This window comes from Mauremys reevesii, linkage group 3 (assembly GCF_016161935.1).
Source record: "Mauremys reevesii isolate NIE-2019 linkage group 3, ASM1616193v1, whole genome shotgun sequence".
In the NCBI taxonomy this organism is placed as follows: domain Eukaryota; kingdom Metazoa; phylum Chordata; order Testudines; family Geoemydidae; genus Mauremys; species Mauremys reevesii.
The window spans coordinates 180,151,058-180,177,828 of NC_052625.1; positions in this window are offsets into that span (position 1 = coordinate 180,151,058).

The window sequence follows — 26,771 nt, forward strand, 5'->3', positions numbered from 1 at the left end:
CGCCCATTCCCTCCTCCCAGGCATTTGGGGGCGGATATAGACGATCCCTATGAGCCCTAGGGTAAGTGACTTTATCTGTGAACCTGAGAGAGAAGAACCCTACATTAAATTAGATGAAAAATAAATCACCTCTATAAGCATATAAATACCTTCTTGGTTCCCAAAATCAGTGGTATCTGAATTTTTTCCTCAGCCATTTGTTTCATAAGTAGCTTAAATGCAGTGACAAAAAAAACAACAACCCCACAATAGTTAAATCTGAGCAGAGCCTGTAAACCAGCAGCTACCCAAGAGCCAGATCATTATTCCAATTCCTTCTTGGATTTGCAGGCAAAGATATAAACACCCTCACCGGTAAATCAGTTGCTAAGAAAGTTTGCTTGTTGTTTGCTTTTACACTGCTTACATCTGTTTATTCACAGCCAGTGCCAAATGACTATTTCTTCAAGCTCAGGATTAGAGTCATGAAAAGTGTCTCTACATTTCATAATTGCAGTTAATTCAGGAAATTAATAAACTGCTGATTCAGTGAAAAAGACCAACACATCACAAGGACTCTACTCAGCATTGTGTTTATTGGACTGAATTCACCTCTGGTATGAACTGGCGCAACTCAACTGATTTCAATAGACTTGCTTGTACTTAAGGGCAGCAATAAATTTAGCCCATTAAGTTGTCCTGTAATTTGAAACTCAATAGAAACTCAACAGAAACTGGAGCCACTCAGCCCTAGAATTTAGCGGGTACTTTGAGGAAGAAGTCGTCTTCTATGCTACAGAACGGCCGCTGAAGACCTCTAAAACAAGAGTGCAAAGTACCAGCAAGGGAGAGATTCTGCTATTAGCGTAAAGGAGACTGGGAGAGGGACAAAACTGTAGCTGGTGGATTTGAAGTTTCAGAGATCCACTGGCCAAAGCACCCCTGGGAAGTGTAAGCACAGGGTAAGGCAACCATGTTTTTAAAAGTACTGTATAAACAGAGACACTTTTGTGGCAACATGCTTAGGATTGTGAAGTAGCCACATGAAAGAGAAGAGTAGTTTCTTTTAGTGTGTGTTGGCATCACTGCTACCAGCTTCCGACTTAGCTGAGACAAATCCTTATTTCTCAGGGGGGATGATTTTCTTTTTAAAGTGAAATACTCATTCAGATGCTGTTATCAGGAAACACTGAACAAAGCATCGTTCAACAAAAGATCGACTGACAGTATCTACACTCATTGTCTCTCTTCTCTTCAAACATTGTTCATCACACTGAATTCTTGTTCCATTGAACTCTGTTCTGGAAAACATTGAGCAAATTCTATTCAATACAATAATTTATCTTAAACAATTTTTTTCTGTTTTTTTTTAAACCCTGTGAAGTGAAAAACCAGTGTATTTCAGGTGAGACAAAAGAAATTATTAGGACACTGGGACTCCACATGGAAAGCCGAGATTGTCAGTAAAACCAGGACACAGTCACTTTACAAGAGGAAACAACCATTATTATTATGCTCCAGACACTGAAGTAGCAGTCATGAGAAAATTGTACAGGTGTCCTGCACTTTGTAGCTGGGTGGGTGTACAGTTCCATTCATGCAACCTCCAAATAGGCACCCTGCACAAAATTTTTATTTACAGGCTTTGTACAGGGCTCAGGATTTTACTCAAAATAGTAAACGGGTGAGGAAAAGATTGAAGGGTGCAATCTGTCCACAACAAAAAGTGATAAACACAACAAGGGAAGAACCAGTCTCAACAGTCTTCCCCTCTCCTCCACCTCCCCTTCTTAAATCACAGATAAATTGAGATTTTAAGTTCTACAGCCCTTCTGCAGCATTTGTTTGCTTGGCCAGCATTTATTCAATAAATCACTGTAGGTTTTACCAAACGTGGCAGCAACACAGAGATGTAATGTACTTTCACATGCTGGAAATCTTCTTGAATTATTATGTAAATGCAATAGGCACAAGCTGGCATTAAACTCAGACAAGCCACCTTCCCTTTTACCTCTTCCTTCCTGAGGAAACATATTCCCTGCAGCCACTGCAGCGCAATTCCCTTTCTGCATTAATATTGGGGTTTCCTAGGAGCTCAGTGCCTGGTAATGATGGAACAGAAATTATGAGCTCAGTAAGGGAGTGATCATTTGATTTCAACAACACTTGCAGGTGCTCAGCACCACTTAAAGAACAGGCCCTTGCTGAACTCTCCACTCTGTTTCCTAGCCACTAGCAAGAAGATCCAGGGTGAAATCTGTATCTGCTCCTTCCAAAAAAAATCCCCCCTAGAAAAACTTTCTACTAGTATTTTTCTATTATCTGGGTATTACAGACGGGCCTTTTAATACTAGAGGTAAACTAACTTAAAAAAAAAAGAAAGAAAAGAACACTGGCAAGACACATCAGTAGACTGCAAAGACATAAATAGTCAAAGGATAATTACCTCAATTCCGAGTCTCCTTTGGTTATGGACAGAAGCCAGCATGGCCTCTCCTGTCCAGCTGAAGTCCTTGTTGGAATGAGACAGGAGCAGCATTCAGAGTGAAATGACAGTACTGTGCCTGGGTGATAATTCAGAACTGGTCTTCAGACTCTTACAGGGCATCAAAATGCAATTCAGCCTTAAGTAGCTTTATAGTCATGTGTCTGACTGATTTCTAAATCACACATGTTCCATTTTACAAGTTTTAAAAAAATTACTAGGTGTTTATTTCCTAGCTATCCGCTCTCTAAAGCTCAACCTTCATCATCCCCAGTAATAAAGGTTCTGCAGGCCAAGTTTTGCCAGCTGTTACCCCTGTGCAACCACATTGTTTTCAGATGATGTCCTCAGTGATACCTGTGCAAATCCACTTACTGGGTAATTGAAAAGGCATGTGGTTTAGCTGTGAACCAGTTAATTTCTCAGGTTCCATGGAGGCCCAAACACCTCTGCATAGCCATGCTACTAGCAACATCTCACTATGTTGCAGCATTTGTTGTTATTTTTTTCCCTGAACAAAGAGAGCGAGAAGCAGTGGGGAAAAAATATGGATTTTAGCTGGAATACTTTTATGTCTGTACATCTATGCAGAGGGCAGTAGGATGCAGCTGGAAAAGCCTAGAAACACCCAGAAGTAGGGTGTGGCAATTACTAGACATGTTGGGAAGCTATACAGGAAGGTTTCATTGTGGGCAAGGAGTCTTGTAGTCCCTACAGTTATTCACCATTTGATAGGTGGGCCAGCCAGACCTGAGGTAGGGGGAGAAGGCTACAAATACAGGATTTAAAGACAACTCTATGGACTCAGAGGCTGATTGACATAGGACCAGAGATGTCTGCTGAGCAGGCTGGGTCCCAATCCCCGTACCAGTGTGGCTACTTGGGAAGCCCTCCATTAGGATAGTGTTTGGACCACCATGGTGAGTTTTATGGACAGGGAGTGGAGCCCTTGTCACCCCTAGGGGCAACAGATCCTATGGAATTTGCATTTAGCTATCAGCTAATTGCTCTAATCTGGAATTCTGTCTCTGTTAAAGAGAGAACAGGAGCAGAGCTGGGTGAGGTGAGGGTTTGTACATTCTTACCTAACGTAGGTGGGCAGAACATGGTGCCCTATAGAATGAGAGCCTTATACAGATCTGGGGAATGGGTATTTTTATATGCTGATCCCAATCCCTGTACCACTTTGAATACAGGCTACAGATTTGTTTCACCAGAAACTGAGTATAGTCAGCTAGTTACCCAAGGGCTGGAATGCTGCTAGGCATGGAGATCCCCAGACTCTGTGTTTGCTGACAGGATTCTGAAATGTTTGGGAAAGATCTGGGCGGCTGCTGTTCTTCTAAAGCCCTGAAGAGTCCAGGTGATGCAGACTAAACACTATGGGTACACTACAGAGTAAATGTTGTTATGATGACTTCTTACACTTAAATATATGGTGGAAGGTACAAGTTTTTGAGCTTCACAGAGCTCTTCTGCAGCTGAAAAAGACAACACTGTAAGCCATTGTCTAGCCATCTAGCTATTTTTACAAAATTTGTGTTTTTACAGCAAACTGATAATTACACACAGTACTAGTGATAGCTCTAGCTACACTAAGAACTACTAGCCCAATATATTAGAGAGCCATGACAGCTTTATGGTAGGAAGGGATGAGTGAGAAAGTACTATACCAATCAATCTTTGAACACTTTTACTTGTAAGAACGTGGTGGGGGTAGTAATGCCACATTATATTTGACATGCAGTAAAATAGGGGAAATGGATGAAGGAAATTGAACTTGTAACAACTGCATCAGCAATAACCAAACAAGTCTCCTTGCTAAACAAGTTACTGCTAGGTTTCAACACATACAATTGAAAGGGATGTATTAAAAAGCATTCTTTCCATAAGGTAAAAATGCAGCAGAGGCAACATATGAATTCTTCCTAAACAACAAAACACATTATATCCAAATTTCATTCAGTTCCAAAATAAATATACAGTCAGATTTTTTTTTTAAATCATGTATTTCAGGTCAAGCCCTGCCAGACTTCAAGGCACAGGCCAAGTATTACAGAATTTCTGCAGAGTAGCAGCCCCCAAATCTGACCCAATGTTACCAAAGGTGGGATGTGGCATCTGGAGAGCAAGATATTTTAAAATAAATACTACTTGCGTTCAATGACTGGATGAAGAGCTGGCAAAAATTCTGATCATGATCACTCTAGTAGTGCTTACCTTCAGGTCAGACTGATTTTTTCAAACATCTCTTTAAATCTTTAAGTTGGGGTCATCCTGATCCTAGCTATTTTGCATATAGACAGATACCACAATTTGGAAAAATGGACTGTAATGGGAAGGGCCACCGATGGGGGGACAAAGGGGGCAATTGCCCAGTGGCCTGGGCAATTTAAAAGAGTCCAGGAGCCCCCAGCTGCTGCTGCCGCCGGCAGCACAGCAGGGCTAAGGCAGGCTTCCTGCCCACCCTTGTTCCACACCGCTCCTGGAAGCGGCAGGCACCTCCCTGTGGCCCCTAGGGAGGGGGTCTCCACACGCTGCCCCCACCCCAAGCACCGACTCCGCAGATCCCATTGGCCAGGCACTGCGACCAATGGGAGCTGAGAGGGTGGTGCCTGTGGGCAACAGTGCGCAGAGACCCCTGGGCCCCCACCTAGAAGCCACTGCCAGAGGGATGTGCCAGTTGCTTTCGAGAGCCACCTGAGGTAAACAATCCCCTGACCTACTCCTGCACCCCAATCCCTGCCCAGAGCCCACACCCTGCACCCAAACTCCCTCCCAGAGCCTGCACCCAAACTCCCTCCCAGAGCCCGCACCCCAACCCCCTCCCACACCCAAACTCCCTCCCAGAGCCCGCACGCAAACTCCCTCCCAGAGCCTGCACCCCTACCCCCTCCCTCACCTAAACGCCCTCCCAGAGCCTGCACCCCTACCCCCTCCCTCACCTAAACTCCCTCCCAGAGCCTGCACCCCTACCCCCTCCCTCACCTAAACTCCCTCCCAGAGCCTGCACCCCTACCCCTTCCCACACCCAAACTCCCTCCCAGAGCCTGCACCCCTACCCCTTCCCACACCCAAATTCCCTCCCAAAGCCCGCACCCCAACCCCCTCCCACAGCCTACACCCTGTATCCAAACTCCCTCCCAGAGCCCACATCCCAACCCCCTCCCTCACCCAAACTCCCTCCTGGAGCCTGCACCCCCTCCCACACCTGTGCCCCAGCCTGGTGAAAGTGAGTGAGGGTGGGGGAGAGTGAGCGACGGAGGGTGGGGGGATGGAATGAGCAGGAGGCGGGGCCTGGAAAAGGGGCAGGACTGGGGAGTGGTTTGGATGGGGCAGGGCAGAAGGCAGGGCAAGTGTCTTTGGGCTTGCGCGATTAGACAGTTGGCAACCTTCCCAGGCAGGCATGTGGAAACCCAGGCTGTGCCAGAAGAATGCGCCCAGCAGTGCAGCCAGCAGCTCGCTGGGCACCAGCCAGTGCAGACACAGCACCGCTCAAATGTCAGGCGGACCATGTCTGTGCAGGCGCGACTTGTGCATACGTGGGGGCCCATTGACTCTTCTGCCCTGGGCCCAAAATTGCTGTCAGTGGGCCTGGTAATGGGTAGGATAGCTTTACTTTTCAAGATCAGAAAGTTCTCTGGCTCTGCAACAGTCAAGCACAGGTCATTCAGAAAGTTTCATTGTATTTGGTTCAAGCTATGGATCCTTATCTCTGAATACAGTGGCACCAGCTTGTCTAAGTCTTAGAACAATGTATTTAATTGCATTGGGTAAAAAATAATTTTGACTATAATGATCAGCACAATTACAGGTACATTCAAACTAAAACCTACAAGCCAGGAGGACACATGATGATACAAGGGCAAGACAAAAAAAAAAATGGGAAACAGACTTTTATTTACTTTGCCTACAGAAACAATGAAGGAACTGTATGTGGTTATATTAGTCTCCTAGTCACTGAGCTAACTAATAAGTATTACAGTTGAACCTCAGAGTTACGAACACCAAAGTTACGAACTGACCGGTCAACCACATACCTCATTTGGAACTGGAATTTTACAATCAGGCAGCAGCAGACAAAAATAAAAAAGCAAGTACAGTACAGTACTGTGTTAAATGTAAACTAGTAAAAGAAAAGGAGTTCCGAGTTACGAACATTTCAGAAAAAAGCAGCAAAGAGTCCTGTGGCACCTTATAGACTAACAGACGTATTGGAGCATGAGCTTTCGTGGGTGAATACCCATTCGTCAGACAACCTCCATTCCCAAGGTGTTTGTAACTCTGATTTTCTACTGCAATTGACTGGGGCCTCCAGGGTCTGCCACAATATATGATTCCTACTATAGGATAGGAAAGACAGTATAGTGTGTAAGGGGGCACCAGACTAACTCAGGATGTCTGGGTTTAATTCCTGGCTCAGCTATAGATTTCCTGTGAGACCCTGAGCAAGCCACTGTGCACTGAGTCTCAGTTCTCCATTTGCAAAATGAGTATAATACTTCCTTACCTCGCAGAGGTGTTTTAAGGATATACTCCCTTAATGATCAAGAGGTGCTCACAGTGATGAGGGCTATACAAGTACCCAGGTAGATATTAGTGCTAGGCACTGTACAAACACATCAGAGACATTCCCTGCCCTGAAGAGTTTATAATCTTATAATTAGGGCTCAGTCTTCAGCAAGTGGTCTGCATATGCCATACTCTCTTAGCTATGGGGATTTGTTTTGGTGAAGCTTGTTTACTTTCAGTTAATTAATAATATTTTGCTTGCCTACAATCTACTTCCCCCCTGGATCTCAAAGTTCTTTACAAATATTAACTAAGATTCCTGCATTTCTGAGAGGTAAGCATTATTCCCATTTTACAGAGGTGGAAATGAAGGCATAGTGTATTCGAGTGACTTGCCTAGAAAGAGAAACAAAAAGAGCTGTCATTGACAGTGGGTGGCAGGTTGAAATACTGAAATGGCCAAGAACCTTAAAAAGGAACGAATGTGACTAAGCAGATACAAAGGTCCTCAGGCCTTGATCCTGTAAACTATTCCATGTGGATGAACTCCAGCACCCATTCAGAGCCCTGAAACAGCTTCAAGGACTGGGTCTTAGAGGGTATGTCTACACAGTAGCTGGGAGGTTGCTTCCCAGAGTGGATAGAGGCAGTACCAAGGCTCGAGCTAGCATGCTAAAAATAGCTCCATGGCCACAGTAGCATGGGCAGTGAGTCAGGCTAACCACCCAAGTACAATCCTGCCTGATCCCCTGGGTATGTGCTCGGACACCTAGTCCAAGCTCCCATGGCCACATTCCTATTTTTAGCGTGCTAGCTTGAGAAGAGCTAGCGTGTCTGTCTATCTGTGGTGGGAAACATTCTCTCAGCTGCTGTGTAGACATATCCATATTCTGCCAGATAGAAACCAGAGCTATGAGTACATAAAATGGAGCTGAAATTCCAACACTAATCCTAGCGAAAATGGACAAAATCTGCATACGTGTGCTTCCCAGTTAAACAAATGTAATATTTTCCTGTTTTTTCATGGCAAAAAGTTTTGATTTGAAATCACCAAGATTTGCCACTGGAAAAGTTTTCATGAAAATTCCCAATATTCCTGTTTCTGCTGAAAAATCCTGCACATGATTGTTACCATCAGTTTCTCAGCCTATGGAAAATTGTTTTCAAATGTAAAAGCTCATCTCCAATTATATAACAGGCCTAATTTATTTGGGGAGGAAATCTTTAAAGGAGGAACATCTCAGAAAGATGCATTTCCTGAATCTTTTTGAAAAATCAAATTTTAGTCCAGACTGATGCATCTTGTAACAACACATCATGCCAGGCTGCATCAGTCACATTGCATAATAGTGAAGTGATCTAAATGGAAGACAAAACTGAGAAAATAACTTGACAATCATAAATCCTGCCATGGATTTTGATATCGAACTTGACAGAACTCCTGAATACAAAGCAAAACTCCATTGAGGTCACAGTCACTTCTGCTGACTCAAATGAAAAAGAGATACGTGTAAAAGATGTGGCTGAGAGGTCAGCAGAGAAGAAGCTAGTAAATGTAAATATTTTATTTCTTAAATTGATAGTCAATTGATGTCAATCATTGCAAGATATCTGGACACATTTTACTCATTTTAAAATCAAAATAGCTCATAGCAGATAACCCAGATTTCATGTGCTGGAGGAGATCTTGAATATAGGGGTTCCAGACAACCAATGACTTTAACCATGTAGCGGCCATTGTTTGTTGAATCTGAGGAGGTGACTCAGCATTCCTCAGAAAATAGCTTCATTGACAGAAGAGTTCTATAATGGAATGGAAAGCTGTGTTCGAATCAATGGCAGATATATGGCATGGTTTCCTATCTCCATGGAGGTTCAGCAAGCCTGCATTTCATCACCATCGTTCAATAGCAGCATTGATTGGTTGATGGATACATTTAGTGAATTGCTGCAGCTGATGTGGTCTGGCAAGAAGCAGCACACATTAGTCTCATTATAATCTAGATAAACGAAGTCCCTAGCCATTACCATCAAGCAGCCTCCATCTCCATATTACAACCAACTCAGTATTAACCTGTCCAGGTGGCAACTGTCAATTATCTGGACAGTGTCATAGAAAGTACTGTAGGATGCTCGAAAGATGTGGACACTCATATAGCAGCAGCTGCTGCCATGTTTCAGGCCCTTCTGCAGCCTTCTGCAGACATCAAGCGTGCCGCGGAGCTGCAGATCCACAGAAACGCAGCTATACAAACTCCATTGTATGGCAGTGAAATGGGGGAGCTGAGAAAGGCCTAGTAACAGCATATTGATGTTTTCAATTCTCATTGTCTTCATCGGTTGCTCCATATCAAGAGGCAGGAGAAAATCAGAATGAGGATATTCAAAGCCAAACCCAGGAACCACCTCCATCAGCGCTGGCTCAGTTTTGACATCTCAGAGCCCAGGTCTACAGACTTGGACTTGTGGGGCTTGGGCTATGGAGGTGGACATTTCCGTTTGGGCTCTGAGGCCCACAGCCCGAGCTCCAGCCCGATCACGAAGGATCATTTCCAATGCTGTTAACTTAACACCTTTCACAAACATTACAGTCCACTTCAAAAAACTGCATCTTCAGAAAATGTTAATTATAAATTTATCTCAAAAAGAGAAATAAACTTTAGCTGGTGTAAATGTCAGCAGTTTTGACATTTGAAAGTAGAGAGAAGAGGAAATAAAGGTAATTAAAATCTGACCACATCTTGATTTATCTTCCTCACCCACAGTCTTTAAGTCTCAAATCTTGCCTACCTTATCCACATAAATAATCCCATTGATTTTAAATGTGCTTGCAAGAGTTAGTTGTTTTTTTCTGCTGCTCCTGCTGCTTTTTTATGATGTATAAGAAAAAAGACCTAAAAGAAGCAGGGGAAAAAATGTTTTGACATTAGAAACGCAGGTCTCATCTACCCTAGAAGGGTAGCAAAATCATGACATCACTACAGTCAAGAGAAAAAGATATGCAATGGGGAGGGGGAGGAATTTTTAGTCAGACAGTTTAAAACTTTGGGTTTTGTTTGGCTGATTGGTTAACATCTATTTAATGGCAATGGCTAATGAGCATACGAGACCACAAGAAGCCTTGATTACAGATTCAGCACCATCAGCCTTTTAATTCAGATGTGAAATTTCACAATAAAAAACATGAGCTGTCACAAAAAGTCCTCCAGCAAAACCAGGGAAGACCAAACTTGAAATTCACAATACTCCTATGAAAACACAATCTTGCTCTTTTTTTTTCCCCCCATTAAAAACCTTCAGGCTTTTTTTTTTAAATCCTGAGAAAGAAAGGAAGGCAAACTCCCAATTTAAAAAAAAAAAAAAGATTTCAGGATGTCCATAAGAGATGTGGTCTTGAGTAAGACCTTTCAGACATCATTTCAAAGTGTGTATTTCCACCCTTGCTCCAGCATTGCTCATTCTTGCCATTCTCCTTGGCTCCCCTTTTGCTCAAATCCCCACCCATGCCTTCATCGCCTCCTGCTTTAGCAAATTCTTTTATTGTAGCCTCTGTGTCACAGAACCCACATCTTCAAACATCTCCACTTGCTGTCTGTACATTTCAAGCTCTAGAGCAAACTTGCCTTCTTAGGGTATGTCTACATTGCAATTCGAACACCTATGGCTGGCCCATGCCAGCTAAGTCAGGCTCAGGCTAAAGGGCTGTTTAACTATGGTGAAGACGCTCGGGGTTCAGCCAGCACTCCCACCTCACAGGGTCCTTGATCGTGGGCTCCAGCCCGTGCCTGAACATCTACACCACAATTAATCAGCCCCTAGGCCCGAGTCCTGCAAGCCCAAGTCAGCAAGTTTTTAATTGCAGTGTAGACTTACCCTTAGCATTTGATTCAAAGCACACTGAAGTCAGTGGAAAGACTCTCATTGCTTCCAGTGGGCTTGGAGTCAGACCCTAGTTTTTAAAATTCCCATAGACTTGCTCCAATCTATTAAACATATTCTGTCTCTCTTGCTCTTTCTTTGTTCTCCCCCACTCTCTTCTCCTCTGGCACCAGAGAATCCTTTACCAATCTTGTTGCAAGAGCCCCCTTCTCTCTAGCTCCTGCTACCTGCAAGAGCCTTTCATTTTACTGACTTACCATCTGGTTTCAACTTGCATCTGAAAATATACCTCTTTACCTGCTGTTTTTCTCTTGGCGCAGTAGATAGGCCGTTGGCCTGAGACAGTAGTTCTAGTCACAGTTTTCCTGTTGACTTGCCATGAGACTTCAGGCAACTTACTTAACCTTGCAGTGCTGTGGCATCCCAATCTGAAAACGGGGGTACTAATACTTGCTAACCCTTTTGTAATGTGCTTAGCGATCTAGGGATGAATTGTTCTATGTTGTTGTGAATTAGTCTCTCTTGCTCTTATTTTGTATTTTATAGACTGTAATTGAACCGTTCTCCCTGCACGAGGAAGTCGCTCCCTCTTTCCCCAAGGTACCATGGGAGTTGTAGTCTCTAAGGCTAGATTGCAGCACACAAGATCTCTAACTGATCACCAAATTTGGGGTCAGGAAGGAATTTTCCCCCAGATCAGCTTTTGCAGAGACCCTGGGGAGGTTTCGCCTTCCTCTGAGCATGGGGCATCGGTTGCATGCTGATTTGAACTAGAGTAAATAGTTGAATTCTCTGTAACTTGAAGTCTTTAAATCAAGATTTAAGGACTTCACTAACTCAGCCAGAGATTATAGGCCTATTACAGGAGTGGGTGAGTGAAATTCTATTGGTCTGCTATGTGCAGGAGGTCAAACTGGATGATCATGATGATCCTTTCTCACCATAAAGTCTGAGTTTAAGTATCATTTTGGTTACCTGTCCTAATGGTTAGGAACTACAATTTATCACAACAGGAAACAACTCAGACCTGCAGATTTTACCCTCTGACAAATGTGTTGGTAAAAACTTCCTGTGCTCACAATGTAAGACTAGAAAGATTTTCTCAACAAGAATGTCATGTGCTGCAGTCAGCAGAACTTGGAAATAAACTGATTCCTTTGTTCTGCTGTCTTAAAATGGTTTTGCGGTTTTGCTTTCTCCACTAGCTGTTTGCCTCCTCCAGAAGTTAAACATGGTTCTTCATCATTTTATTGCTTTAATGTTGCCCAGAAGAGGCACTATTAATCTGCCACCTTGAACATTCCATTTGCCATTTGAATTGTAATTTTTCCCTGGCGCACACATATGTCATGCAAGTGAATTTGGGCTCAGTACTGAAGTAGTCAAAGTTGTTTATCCTTATGCGTGTGTCATAGTTCCATGGCAACTGTACCTTTATCCCCCCTCTGAAGTCCGCCAAGGTCTGATGGAAAGCATCCTTGTATTCATACCCTACATTCTACAGAAATAATCTTTGTATAAGGTGTGCCTTGTGAAATATCATTTGAAAACAACTTGCTGATCAGAAATATGATGGCAAAATGTGTGTAGCAGCATTATGTGTAATGTTATACATTTCCCCCTTTGATATTAAAAATACATGTTCAGACTCAGCACCAAACTGGTTGAACAGGCCTATCTTGAACAAAGGACTGTATGGTTGTCTTAATTTCCATTTAAACACTAAACAATCATCAAGCAGAAAGGGAGAAGAGAGAAAACAAAGGAAGTTCACACAGGTGAAAAAACCCAGCAGGGAGCATCCTTCCACACAGACTCTTTGCCTTCTAGTTCTCATCTGGAAATGTTTTTCAGGGGGGGGGGGGGCTGAAATTATAAAAAGGAGTGGCAAACAGCCCAAGGGACCCCCTCTCTCTCTTACTGTCCATCTCACTCTTTGCACCTGAGAAAACAAAAGAAGCAGCCGTTGGGTTCTGGTGGAAGGGTGCTGACCAGGAGGTTGGTCAGTAATACTGCTGGAAATATGTTGTGAGAAACTTTGCTTGAATCTAATAGAGAGATTGTTAAGTTTGGCACTAGAAAGCATTTTATCTTTATTTTTCTTGGAGCCATTTCTGACTTTTATGCCGCCCCGCTTATGCTCACTTAAAATCTCCTCTTTGTAGTTGATAAACTTGTTTTATTGTTTTAACTAATCCAGTGTGTTTAAATTGAAGTGTCTGGATAACTCCATTTAAGGCAGCAAGTTGTTATATATTATTCCCTTAAAAGAATAACAAGCAGTATACCGGTATTTAGACTCTCCAGGGGAGGGTTGGGCAGTACCAGACATACATTTCTGGGGGGAATATGGGACTGGAAGTGTGATGGGCTCACATTGCAGTATAACCAAAGCTACTGAAAGCCAGGATATGACAGGCAGGCTGAAGTTTCACAAACACACCTGGGAGTGATCTGAATGCTAGCAAGCTGTTTGTGAGCAGTCCAGGTTGGGAGATACAACAGTAAGGCAGTGCAAGATACCCCAGGATGCAAGGCAAGAGTGACATAGCCCCGCACTGGTCTGGACTGCACCCTGGTATGTCACAATTGAGCATCCACTTTAGGCTTCCAGCTTCCCAGCTGTCACCTCTCTTGGGCGGAAACCTATGTCTCACTCTTTCTTGACTAGGGATTTTAAGGCTGCAGAGCTCCCTGCCTTACGCTGTGATATCCCCAGCAAGCCAGATGGCCCGAAAGGCCAGCACCTGCACTTTGCTTTCTCTCCAAGGGCTATGACTACCGTATTGCCTGCAGTTACAAGTTACCACACAGCTCCTTCTAAGAAGGCACCTTTGTTCTTAAGTAAAAGCATTACAGAGAAAACATATTAAAACAATAAAAGAACCTACACATGCAAAGAAGCTTACCAGAGGTCGCTCCCAACTCCAGCCTTGTGCTCTGGTAGATTTTAGTCCTTCAGAACCCACATCTGAGTTTCCCTCTGGTTACACAAGTTCATCCATCTTAGATCCAGAATCCCAATTGGGCAGATCAACCATTTCTTTATATGGTTTAGGCCTTTGATCTTGGTCTTCTGTAACAGCTAATCAGGAGACAATGACCCTCTCCTCGGGGCATAGCTTTGAAAGATTGGGTTTTTGCATAACCGGAATTGAAGAATTTGTATTAGTCTCTCCCAAGGGATTTCCCAGAAAATCCACTTTACACTTATTGTCCCAAAAGTCGATACTTGTCTGTCACATCTCCCCCTAAAAGAAGTTACATACAATCCCAGCTCACAGTAATACAAAAACTTAATACACTAAAGTCTTCCAAGAATATTGCAGGAAATTGCCAAATCTGTCACAGTGTGTATGCAGATTAAGAACCTGTCAGGCTTACTCATCACTGTCTGTTTCTAACAGTGGATTGTGCATTTCACTATTTAAAATTGCTTACAAGGTAAACTGTTTGACTGAATATATTACTGATGTATATTTAGGAACTGTTCAGACTGAGAAATATTATTGCTTTATGAATTAGCAAGCATTCCACTGTCAACCTACTGTCAGGATAATTAAAGTCTAATTTAATTGACTCATATTTCCCCTTAAAATAAACAAAGTGCATCATGCCAAATTAGGAGATGAGTCTAAATTGCTCTAGCATGCACCTTTTCCCCCTTCCCTGAGCGGATACATTATACGTCTTTAGGCTATGCCGTCACTGATGAAGAGTTGTCTTTACCATGGGATAATAAACACGTGTTAGCTATCCCAGTGTAAAATCAAAGTGGAGGCAAGGCCCTTTACTTGTATGTGAGATAATGTAACAAGGCATGTCCTCCTGAGAGGTCTCCTCATGGCTAGAGGTGGCCCTGCAAGTGCCCCAGCCTCAGTTTTCCCCATCAGAAGGTTCCTTGTAAACTTCTTTGCTTTATAAATCAATAATTACCTTGCTGTGGGGTCATTTGTTACCCTAAATGCTCCAAATTTGCACCCAAAGTCACAAAGTACAGTCCAACACCATAATACAAAAACCAGGCTCTTCTTCAGCCTCCTTCTTCAATCAGAGCGGTACATTTCCAGATTTCTGCCCAGTGTCCCCTAGCCTAGCTCAAAGCCAAAGAAAAAGTACAAATAAACAGTGTCCACGCACCCTGCAACAAAAATGTAAAGCAACCAAGGGCTCATCCCCCCCCCCCCAGGCTTAGGTTCTTAGTCACTCTTAGGTTCTCGCCCAGCTCAGGGTTATTCCCTTGGACTTCCGTTCTCCCTGGCCTTGAAGAGGTCAATGGGCAAACTTACCTCCACTGCTCTCCTGGCCCAAAGATTTTTCCAGCGCTCTCTTCCCTTAGGAGTTCTCCATTACTGCTCCCTGAGGAAACTCCAGCAGGATCCACCAGATCCCAGCTGCCCCTTCCTTCCTGTCTCTTTCCCAGCTGCTGCCTGACCCTTTATATAGACCAGATGTCTTCTCTCCATTCCAATGAAAAGGCAATTAACCAGGCACAGGCGGGGCGGTGCCCACACAATGGAAATATCAAGGGGGTTGGATCTATGGCCTTGTCTACACTACCGGTTACTATGTTATGCTACTCCAGCTACATGAATAACATAGCTGCAGTCAACATAGCTTAGGTTGACTTACTGCGGTGTCTGCACCATGCTGCGTCGATGGGAGATACTCCCCCGTCCACTTACCTTACTCTTCTCGTTCCGGTGGAGTACCGGAGTCGACTGGAGAGCACTTTACGGTCGAATTAGCAGGTCTTCACTAGACCCGCTAAATTGACCCCAGCTTCATCGATCGCAGCAGCATCGATCCCCCGTAAGTGTAGACATGGCCTTTGTTTTCACCCCCACAATACCTTGCAGAGGCAAGAGCGGGGAACACGGCTATATCTGCTCCTACACACACACACAGTAGGGCAGAGAAAAGGGCAGGACCCAGAGGAGGGGCTGGAGCAGCTACCATGGTCCACGAGATTGGGCCAGCTGCTGGGGAGGAGGTAGGACTCCGCAGTCCAGCCCAGCCCCAACTTCCAGCCACCATGCATCTCACTGGAGACACCCAGTCTAGGGAAGGGGCAGGAGCACATGTGCCAGCTGCCAGGGTGGGATGCGGGACAGGACAGGGTACAGCCCTGGAACCTGGGCAGGGAGCATTCACGCAAAGAGTGCCAGCTGCCAAGGTGGGAGGACCATAAGGAACTGGGCACCAGCCACTGAGGAACTGCCATAGGAAAGACTATATGAACTACTAAGAAGCCTCTTCTCAGCCTGAAGCCAGCTGCCCTCCACTTCCCTTCCATCTCCCCAGCCATCTTCACAGGGAGTTTCTGTCCCACTCCCCAGTACAGATGGATTGGGGCCACTCCTTATAGGGGGCCTCCCCCTGTGACAAGTAAAGTAGTTGAGATCAGCCATGGGTAGTGGTATAGTGCTGACCTCGCCTAGCTACCTCATGGCAAATGCTACAAATGCCTTGTCTCCATTTAAGATTAGCTGTAAGATAGTTACAGGATTGCACATTTGTTGTTGCTCTGTAAAAAACACCAGTGAAAACAAAGCCTAGACACCATATGCTTGTTATGCTGTTGGTTACTAACATGTAACTAACACCCCTGCAAGCACTGTCTCTCAATTTGGCCTACTGTGTCTAAGCCTAAGGGAGTCTAAACTGGGGGACTGGAAGAAAAGACTGTACCAGGAAGAACATGTATCATGGACACGTAAGAATGTGTACGTTAAATTGTTACATCTTCTACTGGCTCCTCAGTGTGTTAAGGTATGTCTCCAGACTCCAGCAGAGTCTAGGTTCCAGGCACCCAATGCTACAAAGTCTGCCAGGAGCAGGACATAATGGTGCAATGGCATCCACAATCCTCACTCTGCCTGAGAGGCCTAAGCTAGTTAGTGCCACACAGATGTGGATCAAAAGGGATTGGGGCCAGGCCAACCAGGAGATATGCTAATGCAGCTCCCTTCCACGTCAGCCTCGCCTGGTAGGTTCCCCAGATAGAATTTAATTTCCCAGATAGAATCTCCCCAGGTGGTAAATCCCCTCAGTAAGCTCAGCTGCAGTCACAACAATTTGCACTCCCATCTGAACCTGCTGGAGTGAATCTAGCCCTTTAGTCTCCCTTCCTGCTCACTGATGTATAACTTACCCCAATTTACATGTCACTTCTGAATTGTACCCATCATTCTAATAGCAATTTTTCATTGATACAGCCTTTCAGCTGATGATCTTTTTGTGCTGTATACATCCAAATTAATAAAACTCCACAGTATCCCTGTTTATATTTATTTTGAGGCAGACAGACCTGAACATTTTCTTACTAAGTCAGTGGGAGAATTAAAAATAAAATGCAGGTGGTCCCAGTTCCCAGTCTCCTGCTCTCCCACTAGATAACACAAACTTACCCTAATCGGATCACGCCATGCACCTATACTTGGGAAATATGGTTAAAGTCATCACTTGACATCTCTCACTTCAAGCAGCTTGGTGCAATTTCTGTTTATACATGTTTGTAACTAGTACGTAACTGCTGTGGCATTAGGCACTTTATAAATGAGTAACATCAAATAAATAAATGAATGCATTTACTGTACTGTCCTTCATATAATCTGGAGAGTATTCCTTGCACTGTAGCTCTAGTTCCTTTTTCTAAGTGGGCCATGGAGAGATTTCTTTCACAGGTTGCTTAAATTATGATGAATTATTTAACTTTGTTTTGATGTTTTGAAATAGGCTCTGGTGAATAGCATGTTACTTATGCCTTTCCTCTGGCATTTTTTTATGGCAGGTAAGAGGAGCACATGCTATCATGCTGCTCAAGTTAAGTTATACTCTCACAGTTAAATGTAAGCAATCAGTTGGCCCAACTATAACCTATACCTTCCATGTCTGGGTGTGTTTGGATCTGGAGATTTTGTATCAGCCTTTCACAAAGAAATTTATATCAGTTTTATAGCAGTATAATTCCAATGACTTCAGTGGAGTTATTCCCAATTTACACCTCTCTGAGCCCAGAATAGTGCACTGGGAAGACAGAAAGGGTTGTTTGTTTTTTAAGCACACATACCCCACTAGATGATATACGAAGAACATACAAATGTGAAATATCTTTATCATTTCACTTGGGAGACAAACTGGACAATTGACAGCAAAGAACATAACAAGCAGGATATTTTTGGAAGCCAGAAAGAACATCACTAACTTTCCAAGAAAAGCAGATATTTTCTAATCTTTCAATTTAATTTGCACTGTCAGTTTTAAAAACCATGGAACTCAAGGGACCTGTATTAGAATTATTTTTGGAGAGCAATTGTGTTTCTTCAACTAGTAACCTTTGGAAGAGTAATCTAAAGTATACATATAAGTGACATTTTAAATGTTAGTGTTGTAATAAAACTCTTAATATATTAAATGTAGTTATTTGGAAATCTAGTCGTATTTGAACACTTCAGCCTCTTTGCTATTACAATAGAGAGAAATAGAATGGCTATATTACTGTGTCTGTGCTTCTTCAGGGTATGTTGTCCATGTGGGTTCCACTCTTGGTGCACACATGCAACATGCATATGAGATTTGATTGTTTTGGCCAGCAGTGTCTGTTAAGGTCATGCCTGTGTCCTAGATGTCCTCATGCTCCCAATAAAGTATGGAGAAGGTCCAACCATCCCCCAGTTCCACCAATTCAGAATCCAAGAGGAGTAGGACTTTGTAGTAGCAAGGCCAGAGGGCAGGTTTTGGAATCCCTGGTGACAACACATCTCGATGAACCACCGTTGCTGTAAGGTAAATAACCATTCTTTTTCCTTCAAGTGGTTGTGCACATGGATTTTCCACTTAGTGACAAGCAGTTTTCTATTTGCTTGGGAATAGGTACTAGGAGTCCTACTTAAACAGTGATTGTAAGACAGCCCTGCCAAAATGGGCATCCAGTCTGGAAGCCTCGATCAAAGAACAATGTCCTGTAAATCAGTGGTTCTCAGTCTTTCCAGACTACTACATCAGAACAGCTATACTGGGTCAGACCAAAGGTCCATCTAGCCCAGTATCCTGTCTTCCGATAGTGGCCAATGCCAGGAGCCCCAGAGGGAATGAACAGAAAAGGTAATCATCAAGTGATCCATCCCCTGTCACCCATTCCCAGTGTAACGCTGACAGACCCCAGTCATAGGTGGGCAGGATTGAACCGGGATCCTCTGGAGTTTTAGCTTATGAGGTAGAGGCTCATGAACTAAAGCCAACTTGCTGTTAGCTAAGACTGTAGAGCAGATTCATTTAACTCTCTCTAAGTGGTCTTGGTGCCACTAGATGGGACAGAACACCACACCCAGAAGGTGTGTGGGTTACACCAGCTTCAGGCAAACAGAGGCTAGGGACATCATCCCTGCCTATCCTCCAGGAATTTATCTGGTTATCTTCTGTACCCCTTTCAGGAGTCTGGTTTGTCTTGCATACCCCCAAGTTTCAACTCACTTCAAAACTACTTGCTTACAAAATCAGACACAAAAATACAAAAGTGTCATAGCACATTATTACTGAAAAATTGCTCATTTTTACCATATAATTATAAAATAAATCAACTGGAATACAAATATTGTACTTGTATTTCGGTGAATAGTATATAGAGCAGTATAAAGTCATCGTCTGTATGAAATTTTAGTTTGTACTGACTTCACTAGTGTTTTTAACGTAGTCTGTTGAAAAACTAGGCAAATATCTAGATGAGTTGATGTACCCTCTGCAAGATCTCTGTGTACCCCCAGGGATACATGTACCCCTGGTTGAGAATCACTGCTGTAAATGTGTGGATCGAGCTCCACATAGCCGCTCTACAAATTTCAGAAATAGAAACATTCTTCAAACAGGAAGCAGGGACTGCCTGAGCTCTAGTGGAATGAGCTCTAAAGTGACTAAGTGGATCTAACTTGGTTATCTCCTAACATACTCTGACACAGACAGAAACCCATTTTGATAATCTATATGTATATTGCCTGACCTTTAACTCTATCACCAAAAACCACCAACGGTCTACATGTGCTCCTGAATGATTTTGTCCTATTAAGATAGCATGAACATTCCCTTACTATATCAAGTGTGTGATGTTTAGCTTCCACTGGACTTGAGCAAAGCTTGTGGAAGAAAAGTAGGAAATGAATGAAATTAGTTCACATGGAACTTTGACAGAACTCCGGGTAGGAACTTGGGACAAGATCTGAGAATGACCCTGTCCTTATGAAACACTGTATAAGGGGGACTTGCCATGAGGTCCTGGCTCGCCCCATCTCTTTGAGCAAATGTAAGGGCTACCAAAAAGGCACTCTTCGATAGGTGATATAGGGAAGAAGTTTCTAAGAGCTCAAAGGGGTGGGGCCTATTAACCCTGTTCATACTATAGTGAGTTCAATACTCATAGTAAGGGGGCTCCAAAACTGGGGGGAAAACATGTATAAGACCCTCATGGAAAGTATTCAGTAAAAATTGGGATGATTGTGAGATTAAGAATTTTGTCACTGTGGAAAGGCAGTGCAAGATTTCACCCAGTTTTGCTCATTTGCCATTATTTCAAATCAGTTTGCTTCAGCTGCACATTCCAGGTTTTTGCAGATTCCTCATCTGTGTCTCAAAATCAGAGAACCAATAATTGCAAAGAAATGCTAAATCAAAACAAAGGAATTTGTTTCAGGTTTTTGGTAGCGTAGGAGAAGAACAGATGGTTTGTGGGAACAATTAATTATTCTCTACCCATTATTTCTTTAAATGAATCTTTAGCACTTGTGAAAACTGCCAGATTGTTAATCCTGAAAAATAAACTTCTGCCTTTCTCCACAGCACAGGCAGTGCCAGTGCAAGCTACTATCTCAGTCCTGTCTTGCAGCACAATCCATCAATGAACTCTGCATTGGCAAACCCCTACACTCATGTGGAGCCTATTGACTTCAGTGGGGCTATGTGTGGGTGCAGTAGTCTGCCTGCATGGATTGGGGCCCTGGAAAGAACACCTCTTAGAGTCAGAAGAACAAATCAGACTCTATGCCCACTTCATCCTCAGCCTTGGCTACCATTACATTTGCCAGTGAACATTAACTATTGTGGTAGTATTTCTGATGGGAAGACTTGGTGCCTAGGAAGTGGATCAAGGTGACCAAAATCAATTTTCATAGGCCACTACACAGGTGGTAATGGCTTTCTGTTACTGGGTATGAACTACTGACCTAGAAATTAAAAGATTAACATGCCACTACCAAGCCATTCCGCATCTACTGAGCCCCTTACTGGTTAATATTTAACCTTAAGCATTCCCGGGCCTCTCACAAAGTGCAAACGTGGAGAAAAGAGAGATAAATCAATTGCTAGGCTCCTAGTTTAGCTTGGGGATTTTAGTAATCTCTTCCAGAGTTACTCTGGAATTAAATAAATAAATTGTATTGCTTTGGGCCCTGATTCTGCACCTAGCACAGTGTCAGGATGCAGAACTGGGGCCTGGTGAGCATCTTGGAAGAGTCACATCTAAGGACACACTGATGCCTCATAGAAAACTTGGTCACACTTTATATTAAGGTTCCATTCATAAACAGTCTTTAAGGGGCTAATCAACAGTCAATAGATATTATAAGCATGTTACAGACATGAATAGTATGTGTTATAGATGGCTATAAGCACATCAGTAGAAGCTGTTATAGATGGTTATAAGCCATGGTTATAAACAACCTATTGGACTTTAACAATTAATATACCCTTTTTAAAACATCTATTAAGCATTTATTAACTGTTTATAAGCTACTTATAAATGAACTTTAATAAAGTGACTGGAAACTCAGTTATAGTCTCTTTAAAGCCTGTTGTTTGCTGTTTCATGTATTTCTGGGGTTTGTTTCTCTGCCTCCATTATGTACTAAATATAAGCAGTCAGTCTCCTTTGCTTCTAAATCCCCTGCAACTCCTAGGAGAAAGGGCTCTTGTCCCAAGGCCATTCTAAAGATACATAAATAATAGTAATAACAACCTCCCCCCTCTCATCCCAGCAGTGTTTCCTAGACCCTGGTTAAGTAAAAGCAGACTCCTCTAGGAATCCACATTATCAATATCAGCATTTAGAACTAAGGGCTTGTCTACACTACAGGACTATTTCGAATCTACTTAAGTCGAATTTGTGGATTCGACCTTATGAAGTCGAATTTGTGTATCCATACTAAATACACAAATTCGAACTTCTGAGTCCACATTCACGGGGCCAGCTTCGACTTTGGAAGCGGTGCACTGTGGGAAGCTATCCCACAGTTCCCGCACTCCCCGCTGCCCATTGGAATTGTGGGATTTCCCCCCAATGCATGCTGGGGGGGGAAATGTGTCGTCATTGAACCATCAATCACGCCCTCCCTGTCTTCCTTGAAAGCGCCGGCGGGAAATCTGTTCGCGCCCTTGTCTGGTCGGTTACAGCGCGGACACCACAGCACTGCGAGCATGGAGCCCGCTGCGATCATTGCTGCACTTATGGCCGTTGTCAACTCCTCGCACCTTATCGTCCACCTCTTCCACAGTCAGCTGCTGAGAAATCGGGCGAGGAGGCTCCGGCAGCGCGGTGAGGAGAGTGGCGCAGACCTCTCAGAAACCAGGGTACGCCGGGCAGTGGAGATCATGGTGGCAATGGGTCACGTTCATGGTGTGGAACGGCGATTCTGGGCCCGGGAAACAAGCACAGACTGGTGGGACCGCATAGTGCTGCAGGTCTGGGATGACACAGAGTGGCTGCGAAACTTCAGGATGCGTAAGGGCACTTTCCTTGAACTCTGTGACTTGCTGGCCCCTGCCCTGAAGCGCCAGGACACAAGGATGTGAGCAGCCCTGAGTGTGCAGAAGCGAGTGGCCATAGCCCTCTGGAAACTTGCCACGCCAGACAGCTACCGGTCAGTAGCGAACCACTTTGGCGTGGGCAAATCTACCGTGGGGATTGCTGTCATTCAAGTAGCCCACGCAATCGTTGAGCAACTGCTCTCAAAGGTAGTGACTCTCGGAAATGTCCAGGTCATCATAGATGGCTTCGCCGCGATGGGATTCCCAAACTGCGGTGGGGCTATAGATGGGACTCACATCCCTATCCTGGCACCAGCCCACCAGGCCAGCGAGTACATTAACCGAAAGGGCTACTTTTCAATGGTGCTGCAAGCTGTGGTGGACCATAGGGGACGTTTTACCAACATCAACGTCGGGTGGGCGGGCAAGGTTCATGACGCGCGTGTGTTCAGGAACTCTGGTCTGTTTAGACGCCTCCAGGCAGGCACTTTCTTCCCGGACCACAAAATAACGGTTGGGGATATGCAGATGCCTACAGTGATCCTCGGGGACCCGGCCTACCCGCTAATGCCCTGGCTCATGAAGCCCTATACAGGTGCCTTGGACAGTGAAAAGGAACTCTTCAACTACCGGCTGAGCAAGTGCAGAATGGTGGTGGAGTGTGCTTTCGGACGTCTCAAGGGAGATGGCGGACCTTACTGACTCGGACATCAGCGAAAGAATATCCCGTAGTTATTGCTGCTTGCTGTGTGCTCCACAATCTCTGTGAGAGCAAGGGCGAGACCTTTTTGGCCGCTTGGGAGGTTGAGGCAAATCGCCTGGCTGCTGTTTACGATCAGCCAGACACCCGTGCTGAGAGAATATCCCAGCGGGAAGCGATATGCATCAGGGAGGCTTTGAAAGCGAGTTTCCTCGCAGAGCAGGGTAACCTGTGACTGTCCACTTCATTTTAAGAGAGCCTGATCATAAACCAAGTTTCCCCCACTTCCGAAGGACGTTTTAAAACTAAGGACATGTTTTAGTAATTAATAATAAATCTTTCGTTGACTTTGCATTTCTGTTTCTTGGTTGAAACATGGAAGCATTCTGTGCTGGGTAAGGTGTGCACTGATGGGTGGGTTTGCAGGAAGGGGCGAGGGGTGCCGTCTTTGGATAGGGGTTAACATGACGGCGGTGGGTTTGGGCGTTGGAAGGGGTGAGGGGTGTGGGGGAAGGGTGAGTATCTGCCCCTGGATGAGGGCTCTTTTTGGGGCTCAGGGCACCGGGGAGGATCGTGACTACGGTCCAAGTGCATGTGAAGGGAAGCCTGCCTTTACATTCGGGGATGGCAGGCACCAGGACCCTGCACAAGCATACACATCAAGGAAAGACCCGGGGCAGCATACACCACACAGACTGTCCCTGGTGCCTAGTGACTGCAGTCTGTGTGTGCCCTGCAGTTGACCCTGCAGCCAAGTCTGTAGCATGGCACTGTGGGCTATGCACTGAAATTACAATTCCCCCCCACACACACACAGAACAACAGAAAGTCTTCTGACACCAGAAACGTGACGGAAACAGTCAGTAACACCAAACCGCTTTTAATAATGTAGTACACAGTGGGGGGTTTGAACTTGGAGTTGGGACTGGTTGATGCTGTAAGGAAAGAGCTTGTACAAATTTACAGCGCGAGAGTTGTCTCGAACATTATCGGTGTGCTGTGGTGCAGGGACAGTTCTCACGGCCCCTACCGCCCCTCCTTCTTGTAACTTTGGGTGAGGGGGGGACAGGACTTCTTGGCGTTGGAGGGCAGTTGCAGATGCACTGCAGGGGGGCTCTCTCCTCCTGCCTGCGGTCTTGCAGAACATCTACAAGGCGCCGGAGCGTGTCCGTTTGCTCCCTCATTAGACCAAGCAGCGTTTGAGTCGCCTGCTGGTCTTCCTGCCGCCACCTATCCTCCCGTTCCAGGTGTGTGCGATGCTGCTGACACAGGCTCTCCCTCGACTGTCTCTGCTCTGCCGCCTCCACTCTGGAGCTGGCCATCAGTTCCTGGAACATGTCGTCCCTAGTCTTTTTCTTTCGGCGTCTAATCTGAGCCAGCCTCTGCGAGGGGGATGCCGGGGCAGTCCGGGAAGGAGCCGAAGCTGTGTGATGCGAAAAAGTAGGTGATTTCCTTGAACAAATACATGTTTGCCAACAGTAAACACAGTCTAGTCAGTTTCAGTTAAGAAGACCAAAGAGGGAACCAAGTCTCAGGAGATCTCAGAAATAGTCCAAGATTTCGGAATACGCTCTCATTGGCGGCGCCATTGCACTGGATAGCGCACAAGCGAGGAGAGACAGCTGCATCCCTCTTGCACAAAGTCCTGGTAAGCCTTACAGTACAGAGTGCTTATCAGTTAGTGCTTAGCTGTGCTCTCCTGCTGGAGGCAATGTGCAAAGCAGAAAAGATGACCGTTTTGCGGCACCTCCCGCCAGTGAACGGGAAAGATCACTGTATGCTTTTCCTCTGTTGCCTCTAACACGTGGCTGTTAAGCGAGGGTCATTCTTATGCAAAGTAAAAGTCTGTTAAGCGAGGGTCATTCTTATGCAAAGTAAAACTCTGTTAAGCGAGGGTCATTCTTATGCAAAGTAAAAGTCTACCATTCACAATAGTAACAGTACACTAATTCCACTAATTAGATGCAGCACTTCAACAACGACATCACCCTGAGGCGTGTCAGGAGGACTTAGAGAGAGCGGATGCTCACAGAAGCCCTGCACAGACCAGGACCATACGCTGCCATGCTCGTCGAGGCGATGGTCCCCCTTTACCTGAGGATGGCCTGGCGCAGAAGAGTGTGCTTCAACGGAGCACCCAACAAGGCACCTCTACCAAGGAACCTCCTGCTGAGGCTTTTCCAGCTGGTCTCTGAGAGCTTTTTTGAACTGTCCCCAGAGGACTATTGCTCCATTGCTATATGTGTAGACCTGCTGTTTGTATAGTTTCATATTTAAAAATTTTTATATAGTATTTCTATTTTTTATATATATCCCTGTTTCTTAAAAAAATAAATGTTTCCCTGTTTGTAGCACTTACCGCCTGATCCTTCCCCTGATTCCGAGTCCGGGTTAACGGGCGGGGACGGTTGGTAGGGGATCTCTGTGAGGGTGATGAAGAGATCCTGGCTGTCAGGGAAAGCGGGAGTGGGTTCGATGTCGCCTGCGCCGTCCTCAAAAGACCCTTCCTCATCTTCCCCATCGGCGAACAGGGAGGAGGAACTGTCCCGGTACACTATTCCGTCCTCGGAGTCCACCGTCACTGGTGGGGCACTGGTGGCAGACCCACCTAGAATGGCATGCAGTGCCTCGTAGAAGCGGCATGTCTGGGGCTGGGCTCCGGAGCATCCGTTTGCCGCTCTGACTTTTTGATACCCTTGTCTTAGGTCCTTCACTTTCACGCGGCACTGCATCGCATCCCGGCTGTATCCTTTCTCTTTCATGGCTTTAGAGACCTTCTCGAAGGTCTTCGCGTTCCGCTTGTTGGAGCGCAGCTCCAAGAGCACAGACTCCTCGCCCCACACAGCGATCAGATCCTGGACTTCCCGGTCAGTCCATGCTGGGGACCTCTTTCTATTCTGGGATTGCCCGGACTCCTCTGCTGGAGAGCTCTGCATCGTTGCAGGTGCTGCGGAGCTCACCCCGATGTGCAACCAGAACGTCAGATTCAAACCGCCCAGACAGGAAAATGAATTCAAATTTTCGCGGGTCATTTCCTGTGTGGCTGGCCAGAGAATCCAAGCTCGGACTGCTGTCCAGAGCGTCAACAGAGTGGTGCACTGTGGGATAGCTCCCGGAGCTGCTAAGTTCGATTAGCATCCACACCAAGCCTAATTCGAGCTAGCAAGTGCGAATTTAGCGTTACTCCACCTGCCGGGGTGGAGTACCAAATTCGAACTAAAGAGCCCTCTAGTTCGAATTAAATGGCTTCCTGGTGTGGACGGTTGAGCGGTTAGTTCGAATTAACGCTGATAAATTCGAATTAAAGTCCTAGTGTAGACCAGGCCTAATTTACAGTGTCAACTGGTACACTGGACAGAGGAACCTGAAATAGGTTGTTCTAAGCCAGTTAGCTGCACTGTTCACCTGTTTTTACCAGGGTCT